Below are 11,603 nucleotides of genomic sequence, written 5' to 3'. Positions count from 1 at the left end.
CTATATTTCCCCTCTGGGTATTTCAGCTTCCTCTTTCCTGCTCACTAAACTGTCAGCTCTGCAGCAGTACCTACTTTATGTCTTACTCTCTCTGCCTTACTCAAAAAAAATAAATAAAAGTTCTTCCATTTGCAAAATACCATCTTTTGGGACAAACATGGAGAAGGAACTGTTGGATTTTGCTAGTTTCTTGGTGTGGATCATATTAATAGCTTTGTGTGAGAAGCATGTATAGAAGGATTTCCCTCTTGTACTCTGAGGAGACTAGAGATCAGAGTTTGTGGCAGAAGTCACAGAGACCTTTAGGATGGGTACATAACTAGAATCTGGGGTTAGTGTCCACACCCATGCTACTCCTCAAGCTTCCCATCGTTTATTCTGTCTGAGCGACTCTACCATCTGTCTGTCTGTTAGCTGTTCCGTGATGGTTTGCCAGTTGCTGTGATGTTGGGAGCCGTGCCACAGTATTTCAGATACCAGAAGAATCCCCATAGTGAACAGGTTTCAGAAACGTTTCCAGACCAAGATAGATTAGGAAGGCCTGTGATCTGCTTCCGGAGTTTAGTGAAGTAAAATGCTATGAGTTGTCCAATATAGTGCTGGAAATGAACCCCCTAGGATGGAACCGGTTGCTATCAAGTCGATTCCAATTCATCATGACCCTAAAAGACAGAGTGGAACTGCCCCCTGGCTGTAATCCCTACGGGTGCACACTACACTGCTAACCACAAGGTCTGTGACTCAAATCCACCAGTTTCTCCTTGGAAACCCTATACAGGGTCACTGACAGAGAACACTTAACAACAACACCAATCTTCACGGAAACTTTAACAGAGTACCATATCTTTCTCCTTCTAATTTGAAGCCATCAAGTGCTTGTCCATGGCACGACCAGGGCTCCTCCTAGGATGAAAAACACTCAAAATACACATCAAGCATGACAATGAACTTGAGTAGACCCACAATGGTGGTCCAAGATGGGCAACATTTTCATCTGTTGTATGTGGTGTCACCATGAGTTGTAGCCAACTCCTGGCAGCAAATTCACAAGTCTGAGCCAATACCCTGGAGATGTAGGCTGAAGGTGAAGTTCTCAACGATGGCAGTGAATTATGGTTAGTCTGGACTTCCGAGGGGTGGGGCGGCAGAGAACACTGTGAATTTCCATAAAGCAAGCAGTTACAACAGTGGTAGTCAGACTGCATAAAAAATGCTACAGGTTAGCTCTAGTAGCGTAGTGGTTACAAGTCAGACTGCTAATTTCAAGGTCAGCAGTTCAAAACTACCCACCATTCCGTGGGAGGAAGATGAAGTTTTCTGCTCCCATAAAGATTTACAACCTCAGAAACCATATGCAAGGTTGCTGTGAGTCAGAACCAACTCCACAGAACCAACATCAACACCACCACCACAACCTGGACTGTGAACCATGAGGTCAGCAGTTCAAATCCACCAGCTGCTCCTTGAGTACACATAACAACCCATGGTCTTTATGCTATCAGTTGGAACCCACTCAATAGAACTTAACAACAACAATAACAAAACCCTAGTAAGTAGAGTCCTGGTGTGATGCTGTGGGATAAAGCACCAGACTACAAGACTGGTTTGAACTACAAGGTCGTTGATTCAAACTCACCAGCCACTCCTGGGTGGATGTGGTTCTTTTCCAAGATACATTGTTGTTGTTTATGTACCGTGGTGTCAGTTCTGACTCATAGTGACCCTGTACAGGGTTCCCAAGGCTGTAAATCTTTACAGGAGCAGAAAGCCTCATCTTTCTTCCACGGAACAACTGATAGTTTAGAACTGCTGGCCTTGAGATTAGGAGCCCTATTCATAACCACAGGAGCTATCAGAGCTTCTTAGATATAAAATACAGCAAAAGGAGTATCAATAGATAGGAAGACCTACTGAGTGTAGACATCCTGGATCAATAAATAATAATCCTCACCACTCCCATCACTTTCTTCATCATCATCACCAGCATCCTCGGATTTAGTGACTGTTTAAGGCCTGTGTGGTTACAGGAGAGAAGCAGTGGGGGCGCCCTCTAGTGTCATCATCTGTGTATTACAAGCATTCAGGTGGGAGTTTGTACTCTTCAGGGAACAAGAGAGGTTGTTGTTGTTGTTGTTAGGTGACATCGAGTTGGTACCAACTCATAGTGACCTTACACAAAACTAAACACTGCCTGATCCTGGACCAGTCTCACAATTGTTGCCACGGTTGAGTCCATTGACGCTTTCACTTTGCCATTCCATCTCAGTTGGGGGTCTTCCTCTTTTACTCTGACCCTCCACCTTACCAAACATAATATCCTTCTCCAGCAACTGGTCCTTCCTAACAATATGTCTGAAGTATGAGAGATGAAGTTTGGTCATCCAGGCCTCCAAGGAGCACTCTGGCTGCACTTCTTCCAACATAGATCTGTTGGTTCTTTGGGCAGCCCATGGCACTTTCAATGATAAGTAGGAAGGAGAATTTCAAGATGAGTACAAAGAAATGACGTGATCTCCTCTTAGTGCCCAGTCTTTCAGGTGCGCTTCATTTTTACCGATTGAATTGTGTCACCCAAAAATGTGTGCCAATTTGGCTAGGCCATGATTCTGAGTATTACATAATTGTCCTCCGTTTTGTGATCCTTTTCCCACGGAGTGGCTGGTGGGCTTGAATCGTGGTCATTGTGGTTCACAACGCTGCGATCGGTACACAGTTGGTACCCAGTAGATAGCAGCTATTGTTGTGACTGGGAACACAGTGGCTCCATATGATTAGCACTGGACTGAGAACCACAATGACCATGGTTCAAGCCCACCAGCCGCTCTGTGGAAAAAAGATGAAATTTTCTGCTCCAGTGAAGAGTTAACACCTCCAGAAACCCTATACAGGGTTGCTATGAGTTGTAATTGACTTCACAGCACTTAACAACAATGGTCCTGAAGCAGGTGAGCTCATTGGCAGAGCTCAGTCAGTCCCAGAGGCCAGCGTCTTCAGAGAGAATTTCAAGAAATAATAAATGACATTCTCCAACAGGCAGGTCCATATCTCTTTCCAGCATCCCTTGGGGACCTCCAAGTATCTTGCTCCAATCTTTCCCGGGGTCTAAGACGTTCTCAGCACAAGGATTCTTGGTCCAAAGAATGCATTCCACTCTTAGCTCTTTTTTCTTGGTGGTCCCTCTTCCTCTGCCTCCTTCTCTCTCCTTGTATCTCTGTTAGACAAAGGGGGATACAGGACACACCCCAGGGAAATTCGCCTTAACATGTGATCAGGGCTGTGATCTCCCACCTTACTCCCTTACAACTGATTGGCTGATCACATCAGATCACATCCTGGTGGATAATTACATCATTGCATAACTGCCAAACCACTGAGGATCATGGCCCAGGCAAGTTAACACTTGGAAGAACACAATTCAGTCCATGACATGCAAAGAGAACAAAGACTCTCAGGGCTAGTGTCTGCCCCAGCCCCAAGAGACAACGGTGAGTATGCTGTGCCAACACTCACCTGACTTCTGAAAAGGAAGATGTTTCCTTTTCCTACTTCCAATGCACTAGGGATAATCACGTGGTCTAGTTCCAGCCAATCTGTCGTGTGAAGACACATCGCTTAAAGCTGCTATAGCCATCTTGCAGCCATGAGGGAAAGGCCAAGAAAAATCAGTTTTTCCAAAGAGCTTTTGATATTGTTGAGCTGTTTGTCATGCAACCACCTACCTCCAGACTTTTGGGTCCTATGAGAAAATTAAGACCCTATTAGTTTAAGTCATTGTTATATAGCAGAAAACCATTTATAGTATTATGTCCAAGTCCTTTCAGTATGCTCATTCATTTGCCCATCCATTCATTTATTCAATTTCCAAACACTTATTGAACACATATTATGTGTCAATCATAGTGGGGGAGGGAGGAGAGAGGAGAGACATTTTTGTTGTTGTTAGGTTCCATCGAGTCAGTACTGACTCATAGCGACCTTATGAACAGCAAAATGAAACACTGCCCGATTATGGGCCAACCTCAGTACTGTTGCCACACTTGAGTCCATCCATCTTGGCCAATCCATCTCGTTGGGAGTCTTTCTCTTTTTCTCTTACCCTCCACCTTACCAAACATGATGTCCTTCTCCAGTGATTGGTTCCTCCTGACAATATGTCCCAAGTATGAGAGATGAAGTTTGGCCACCTTGGCCTCCAAGGAGCACTCTGGCTGCACTTCTTCCAACACAGATCTATTGGTTCTTTTGGCAGCCCATGGCACTTTCAATATTCTCCTCCAACACCTTAACTCAAAAGCACCAATTCTTCTACGGTCTTCCTTATTCACTATCCAGCTTTCACATACATATGAGGTTATTGAAAATACCATAGCTTGGGTCAGAGAACCTTAGTCCTCAAGCTGACATCTTTGCTCTTCAACACTTTTAAAATGTCTTTTGCAGCAGATTTTCCTAATGCAGTACGTCGTTTGATTTCTTGACTGCTGTGCTGCTTCTACGAGTGTTGATAGTTGATCAAAGAAGAATGAAGTCCTTGACAACTTCAATCTTTTCTCCATTGATAAGAATGTTGTTTATTGATCCAATGGTGAGGATTTTTGTTTTCTTTACACTGAGATGCAATCCATACCGAAGGCTATGCTCTTTGATCTTCATCAGTAAATATTTTAAATCCTCTTCACTTTCAGCAAGCAAGGTTGTATCATCTGCATATTGCTGGTTGTTAATGAGTCTTCCTCCAATCCTAATGCCACGTTTTTCTTCATAGAACCCAGCTTCTCAGATTATTTGCTCAGCATACAGGTTGAATAAGTATGGTGAAAGAATACAACCCTGTCATATACCTTTCTTAATTTTAAAACATTCAGTGTTCCCATGTTCTGTTCGAACAACTGCCTCTTGGTCCATGTACAGATTCCTCATGAGCAGAATTAAGTGTTCTGGAAAACTCATACTTCACAATATTGTCCATAGCTTGTCATGATCCACACAATCAAAAGCCTTTGCTTAGTCAATAAAGCACAGGTAAATATCTTTCTGATATTCTCTGCTTTCAGCCAAGATCCATGAGACATCAGCAATGATATCCCTCGTTCCACACCCTCTTCTGAATCCGGCTTGAACCTCTGGAAGTTCTCTGTCAATGTATGCTTGCAGCCATTTCTGTATTACCTTTAGTAAAACTTTACTCGCACGGGATATCAAAGAGATTGTCCGATGATTTCCGCATTCCATTGGGTCACCTCTCTTTGGAATGGGTACAAATACTGATCTCTTCCACTCAGTCGGCCAGATAGTTGTCTTCCAAATTTCTTGGCATAGATGAGTGAGTGCCTCCTGTGCCGCCTTACTTTAGCAGTAGTCAAAACAGACATAATTCCTGATTCGATATACTTCTTACTTTGACAGGAAAACACACTTCGAGCAAATAAGTATAAGTGTGATAAATCAGATGTTAAGAAGGACAGCACAGGAATGCTGTGTGTAGACAGAGATACTGTAGATGACCTGGGTAGAGCATCCGAGAAGCCCTAGAAGGCTAAGGGGATTCTTTGGGATTCTTTAGGGTTGAGTGCTATAATAAAACAAAGCCATCTGACTTGTGGGGATCCCAAGAGTTCCACACTATAACTGCATGCCATACGAAGTCCAGGGAACTCTTGGACCCAGAGTCAGTGACATAGACTAGAGAAGGCTAGAGTGGAGAGTGAAGTGTCCAGCTGCTAAGAAGAGAGGGCATATGCATAAGAACACCCACACTTGCAGATTATACCCACTTGACCTGGCTTCAATGACTGGATGATCAGAGCTCAACCAGAAGAAGAAAGAAGAAAGAAAAAAGAAAAATCTGATAAAACTACCCCCCATGGAGTTTCCAACCGACTACAATTTTTAGAAGTAGATCTCTAGTTTTTTGTTGTTGTTGTTGTTTTTCTGAGATGCTTCTGATTAGCTGAGCGCTAAACTGTTTGCTGCACCCAGGGACTCCTGCTGTATAAAACCCAAACCAAAACCCACGACCATCGACCATCGAGTCAATGCAGACTCATAGCAACCCTATGCAGGCTTCCCAGACTGTAAATCTTTACAGGAGCAGACAGCCTTGTCTTTCTCCTGCAAAGCACCTGGTGGGTTTGAACCACTGGCATGGTTAGCAATCCAACACCTAATCCAGAGTGCCACCAGGGCTCTTCCTGCTGTAATAAAGAGACCCCAAATCACAGTGCCGTAAATAAGACAGACGGACAGATGTTTTGTCTCGTTCCTTTTTCCTTTTGATATAGCAGTCCTGGATTCAACCAGCCTCAATGCATGGCTTCCAACTCTGGTTCCAAGGTGTTTATTTTCTTACTTTAAATACTGGGGGGCAGGGGGGGAGAGTGGAGATGAAGGGCAGCCAGCTCCCTCTTCAAAGATGTGCCTTGAAGTTGTGTACAACAATGGCCACATCCCATTGGCCAGGCCTTAGTTATGGAATTACATCTAGCTTGCAAGCAAGACAGAAATGTAGTCATCTGGGCAGCCAGAGGACAGCTAATACTCAGGGAGGGTCTGGTTTTCAAAGGAAGCGGGGGATAGTGGTTCCTGGTAAAGGATTCAGAATATTCTCCTCTTCACCCTGACAGCAGTGAGAAGGAGGTCATCGAAGACTGGAAGATGGAGTGGTGGTGAGCAGGCTGTGACAACAAACCTAATGATAATGATGTCCTACCCCTGGTGGAGTGGACAGAGAGGAGCATGGATCCAACCACATTTGTGGCTGAGTGCAACATGTTTATTACAATGCTTTGGAGTCCCTAGTTGCTGCAAATGGTTAAACACTCGGCTACTGTCCAAAAGGTTAGAATTTGAAACTACTCAGAGACATCTCAGAAGAAAGGTCCATCTGCTTCCAAAAGATCACAGCTGTGACAACGATTCGGAGTGCACGTCTACTCTGAATCCCATGGGATCACCAGGAGGTGAAAACCACCTGAAGGCAACAATTTGGTGATATGCCAATGGCAAGAACTAGAGAGGATTCCAGTGTGAGTTGAAGGCACATTGCAGCTTTTGTTCATCCCTGTTTTCTATTGGTCAAGAGGCCTTCAGAATCCCCTAACCTCATGATGTCATTTTAATGGACTAAAGCTTGACGTTGTGAGGGTTGTGATTCCCTGGAGATTCAAGGTTGTGACAATAGCAGGTTCAGCTTCCTTACTATGAGGTGCTGGGGAGAAACAGATTTTGCTAATGATCTTGGGTGGACCACCCCAAAGGTCACGTACTGGAGGAGGTGGTATTTGAGGGTCTTTGAAGGACCAATAGGGTGACAAAGTATCCCAGAAAGGAGACTTAAGACTCTTCCTACCAGCCTTCAGTCTCGCTCCAACCTGTTCTCTGAGGTAGGAGATAGACATTCAAGATAATTTTAATATGGAAACTTTGCTCTAGTTTTCCCTCCCTTTCTTTGCCACACTTGAAGTATGGAATGCAAACATTTCCCTCACTTCCTAGGAAGGTCTGGAGATTAAAGGTCTCCATGCCCTGGATGGGAATAGAATGATTGGTTGGTTGCTAGTGTTCTGGGCTTCATCAAAGACACCAGGACAAAGTGTGTGCTGTGATGGAACATAGAGGCAAGGCTGAGTGTTTTAGAAAAGCAGGGCTGCCTTGAGGGAAGGGAGAACAGAGGACCATGGGGCAAGGAAGAGTGGCATTGTGCTGGAGGCTTGACTATAGGGGTTCTGAGATCTGAAAAGACTGACATTCTGAACCCCAAAGTCCTGCTTCTTAAACTGGTCTCAGGAACAACAGACTTTGACCTCAAGGACCTTGCAGGGACAGAAAGAAGAAACATTTCCACATAAGGCCCCTAAAGGAGCATAAGGCCCCTAAAGGAGTCCCTTCCCAGATGTGCTGGCCCAGGGGGTTGGGTTGAGCCCCAGAATCATGAGGCTGGGGGCTCAGAGTTAAGATCAAGTTGATTTTCAGAAAATAAGAAAATGAGAGCATGCTTGTAGTAATTTTGAGAACTTAGGCAAATCTGCTGCACAAGACCTTTTTAAAGTGTTGAGGAGCAAAGATGTCAACTTGAGGACTAAGGTGCACCTGACCCAAGCCAGTGTATTTTCAATAACCTCATCTGCATGCGAAAGCTGGACAGTGAATACGGAAGACCATAGAAGAATTGATGCTTTTGAGTTATGGTGTTGGAGGAGAATATAGAAAGTGCCATGGGCTACCAAATAACCAACAAATCTGTGTTGGAAGAAGTGTAGCCAGAGTGCTCCTTAAAGGCCAAGATGGCCAAACTTTGTCTCTCATACTTCGGACATATTATCAGGAGGGACCAGTTGCTGGAGAAGGATATCATGTTTGGTAAGATGGAGGGTCAGAGAAAAAGAGGAAGACCCCCAATGAGATTGATTGGCCAAGTGGCAGCATCAATGGGCTCAAGCATGGCAATGATAGTGAGGTTGGCCCAGGATCAGGCAGTGTTTCATTCTGCTGTGCATAAGGTCGCTATGGGTCGGTATCAACTCGATGGCACCTAACAACAACAAACAAAATAACCAAGCACTGCCTGAGACATGAGGCACACAGGGCCATTTTCTCTCCCTGTTTGTCAGATATTTGCTGTTTATAATGTTAATAATCTCTTAGGCTTGAAGCCTGGTTCCACTTTGTGTGGCTTCTGAAAAAATAACCACCAGACAAACAGACGCTGGGAGAGCTGACCCTTTATCAGGAGGACTGTAGCCCACCTTCATGCTGATTAACACTGTTAAAAATGGGCACGGATATCGCTTGTGAGATTATAACCATCGGACATCATTCATCTTTGCTGCAGGTGTCAGGGAGTCAGCTTCTTAATAATAAAGACCTTTCTCTTTCTTTGTTTACTGGGGATGTTTGATAATTGGACTCAACTACTCCAGGACCCAAGCTTTGGAAGTAACAAAAATGAGACCTTTTTTTTGTACTCCTGGGTGTGCAAACTGAGATTTATACTAATGGCATTTCCTGGCCCTTCTCTACAGAAACCCTCTGCTCTAGCCAGGCTGGTCTGACCTTTCTTTTAGGATGGGGGATGTTTCTGGTAACCCGTCCTCCATTACATCAAGAAGTCGCTCAAGTGCCAGTCTCTGTCCTCACTCCCCACAGCCCCCAGAGCCTCTCCCTCCTTCATCAGAAACTTGAAGGTCACCACACTGATGGAGGGAGGGTGACACCCACTTGACAAATGGATATAGCCAAGTCTCTGCTGGGCTGGGGCTGGGCTCTCCAACTTGGCAGGGAGCTATATGAAGGTAGACCTAACCGAGGGCAGGAGGCTTTCTGTGGAGGTTTCCACCCTTTGTGACTCCCTTTTTCACCTCACTCCTATGAGCAAGTGTGGTAACCATGGCCCTTGTTACTACATTTGCCAGTACCCCAGCACACACCAAGTCCACCTATTTTTGCAAGGCTCAGGATGCCTCTGAAATGACCCCAGCAAGGCAGCTGTCAGATGTCCCTCCTGGGACTAGACTGGCCCACCTCCTCCTCCGCCTGCCATAGATAGCAGATTCTGCTGAAGCCCAAGACTTGAAAGATGGGTCCGCTCTGTGTTAAGAGCCTCTAGGCTCTGTATAAGCCAGGACCCCAATACGTGTAAACATTCCCAGCATTTCTTCTCCAGCTGGATAAACTTCAGGCTTTCACGGCCAGGCAATGGCCCCCTGCACGCTGCCAGTGTTTAAAAAAGATGTCAGCAGCTGCCCATGCTTTTGGCAGAGACCAGGTCTCTTGGCTCTGATGAACTTCTGAGTCACTGATGCCCAGGCCAAGAACTCATCTCCTCAAGGGGCCTGCCCTGGACACAAATCTATAAGGAATAAATCCAGGAATGTGAGGGGGATACTGATACCCTCCCAAAGCCCTGCCCTGGATGCTGACTTGTGCCCTTGGTGGTGGTGGTTATGTGCCATGGAGTCAGTTCCAACTTATAGTGACCTTGTACAAGGTTTCCGAGGCTATAAATCTTTATGGGAGCAGAAAGCCTCATCTTTCTCCCACAGAACAGCTGGTAGTTTTGAACTGCTGACCTTGTGGTTTGCAGCCTGATTCGTAACCATATATTACCAGAGCTCCTTCCATAAGGATTACAGCCAAAAAAATCTTATGGGGCAATTCTACAGTGTCACGTAGTCTCTTTATGAGTCAGAATAGACTCAATAGCACCCAACTATGTGTCTATGTAGATATAGGAACCCCCTGCGTGGTACAAACTGTTCATTTGCTCAGCAGCCAACCAGAAGGTTGAAAGTCAGAGTTCATACAAAGGTACCTTGGAAGAAGGTCCTGGTGGTCCACTTTGAAAAAAGTCATTGAAAACCCTGTGAAACACAGATGGACTCTCAAGCACATAGAGTTACCATAAATCAGAAATGGCTGGACAGACACTGACAGAAGAAGAGAAAACATGTGTTTAAGATTTCCCACCCCTTACCCCTGAGTTGTATTCTAAGTTTTATGCATTATCTTCATTCAACCAAAATGTATAGGGCACCTACTATTGGCCAGAAAGTCCTGGTGTGATGCTGTAGAATAAGCACTCAACTACAAGGTCAGCTTGAACCTCAAGGTCAGCAGTTCAAACTCCCTAGCCACTCCTCAGAAACCCTATGGGTTTCTATGGGTTGAAACGGATGGTGATTTGGACTCACCAAGGAGTGCCATGAAAGAAAGGCCTGGAGATTTGCTTCTATAAAGATGACAGCTAAAAATACCCTATGGAGGAGAACAAACAAGATGGTGGATCAGGCGGACGTGCAGTAAAGGAGCTCCGCCAACAACAACACAGAATACCCGACCAAGCAGGCTCAGGGGATGGTCCCAGAACTCTGAACCACATATAAAGGAATACTTAGAAGGTTGGAAGACTTACAGCTGGAGAATTTGTGGCAGAAGCAAGAAATCTAGTCCGGGACGCTCAGCTGCTCCAGGAGCCGCCATCTTGGGTGAGACCAAGCGGGAGAAGAATCGGAGCGGCCACAGACGCCTGGCAGAACCGCTGAGATAAAGGTGTAGACATTCTTTTCTTTTGGTAGCTGTTCATTGGTCCCTTGCTATCTGTGTACCTCCATTCTGGTGACTATAGGGGTGCCTGAGCTAGTGGACACCCCAGCCCCACCCTCGAAGGGTTCTACTACGCATGTGCACAGACCTCCTCAAAATTTAAAGAGACAGTTTCCAATTAAAATCAAATGGCCATAACCGACCCTGAACTGTTTCCTCGAAAAAAGGCCTGAACGGGATTGTGGAGCAGGACAAGCAGACAAAAGAGGAAATAGGCCGAAAATTAAATCCTAAGTTACAACGAAACAACCAACAGTGGTATCTTGAAACTTCTCAGGAAGAAGAGTGAAAAGGGAAGCCCATTTCCTGATCACAATTACCTGGAGGCATTCAGAAACCATAAAAAATACCAAAATAATACCCATCTAAATATTAATTCCACAGATAACCCCTGAAGATGCCCAAAAAAACAGAAGCAGATGACCATATCTGCACATGTCCAGAAACGAGATAAAGTGACTGAGGCAAATGAGCTGGAAGTAGACCTACACTCCATACTGGAA

Source organism: Chrysochloris asiatica, unplaced genomic scaffold (genome assembly GCF_000296735.1).
Source record: "Chrysochloris asiatica unplaced genomic scaffold, ChrAsi1.0 scaffold00020, whole genome shotgun sequence".
Classification (NCBI taxonomy): Eukaryota; Metazoa; Chordata; class Mammalia; order Afrosoricida; family Chrysochloridae; genus Chrysochloris; species Chrysochloris asiatica.
The sequence above is the reverse complement of the archived record's forward strand: the minus strand, read 5'-3'. Positions refer to the sequence as shown.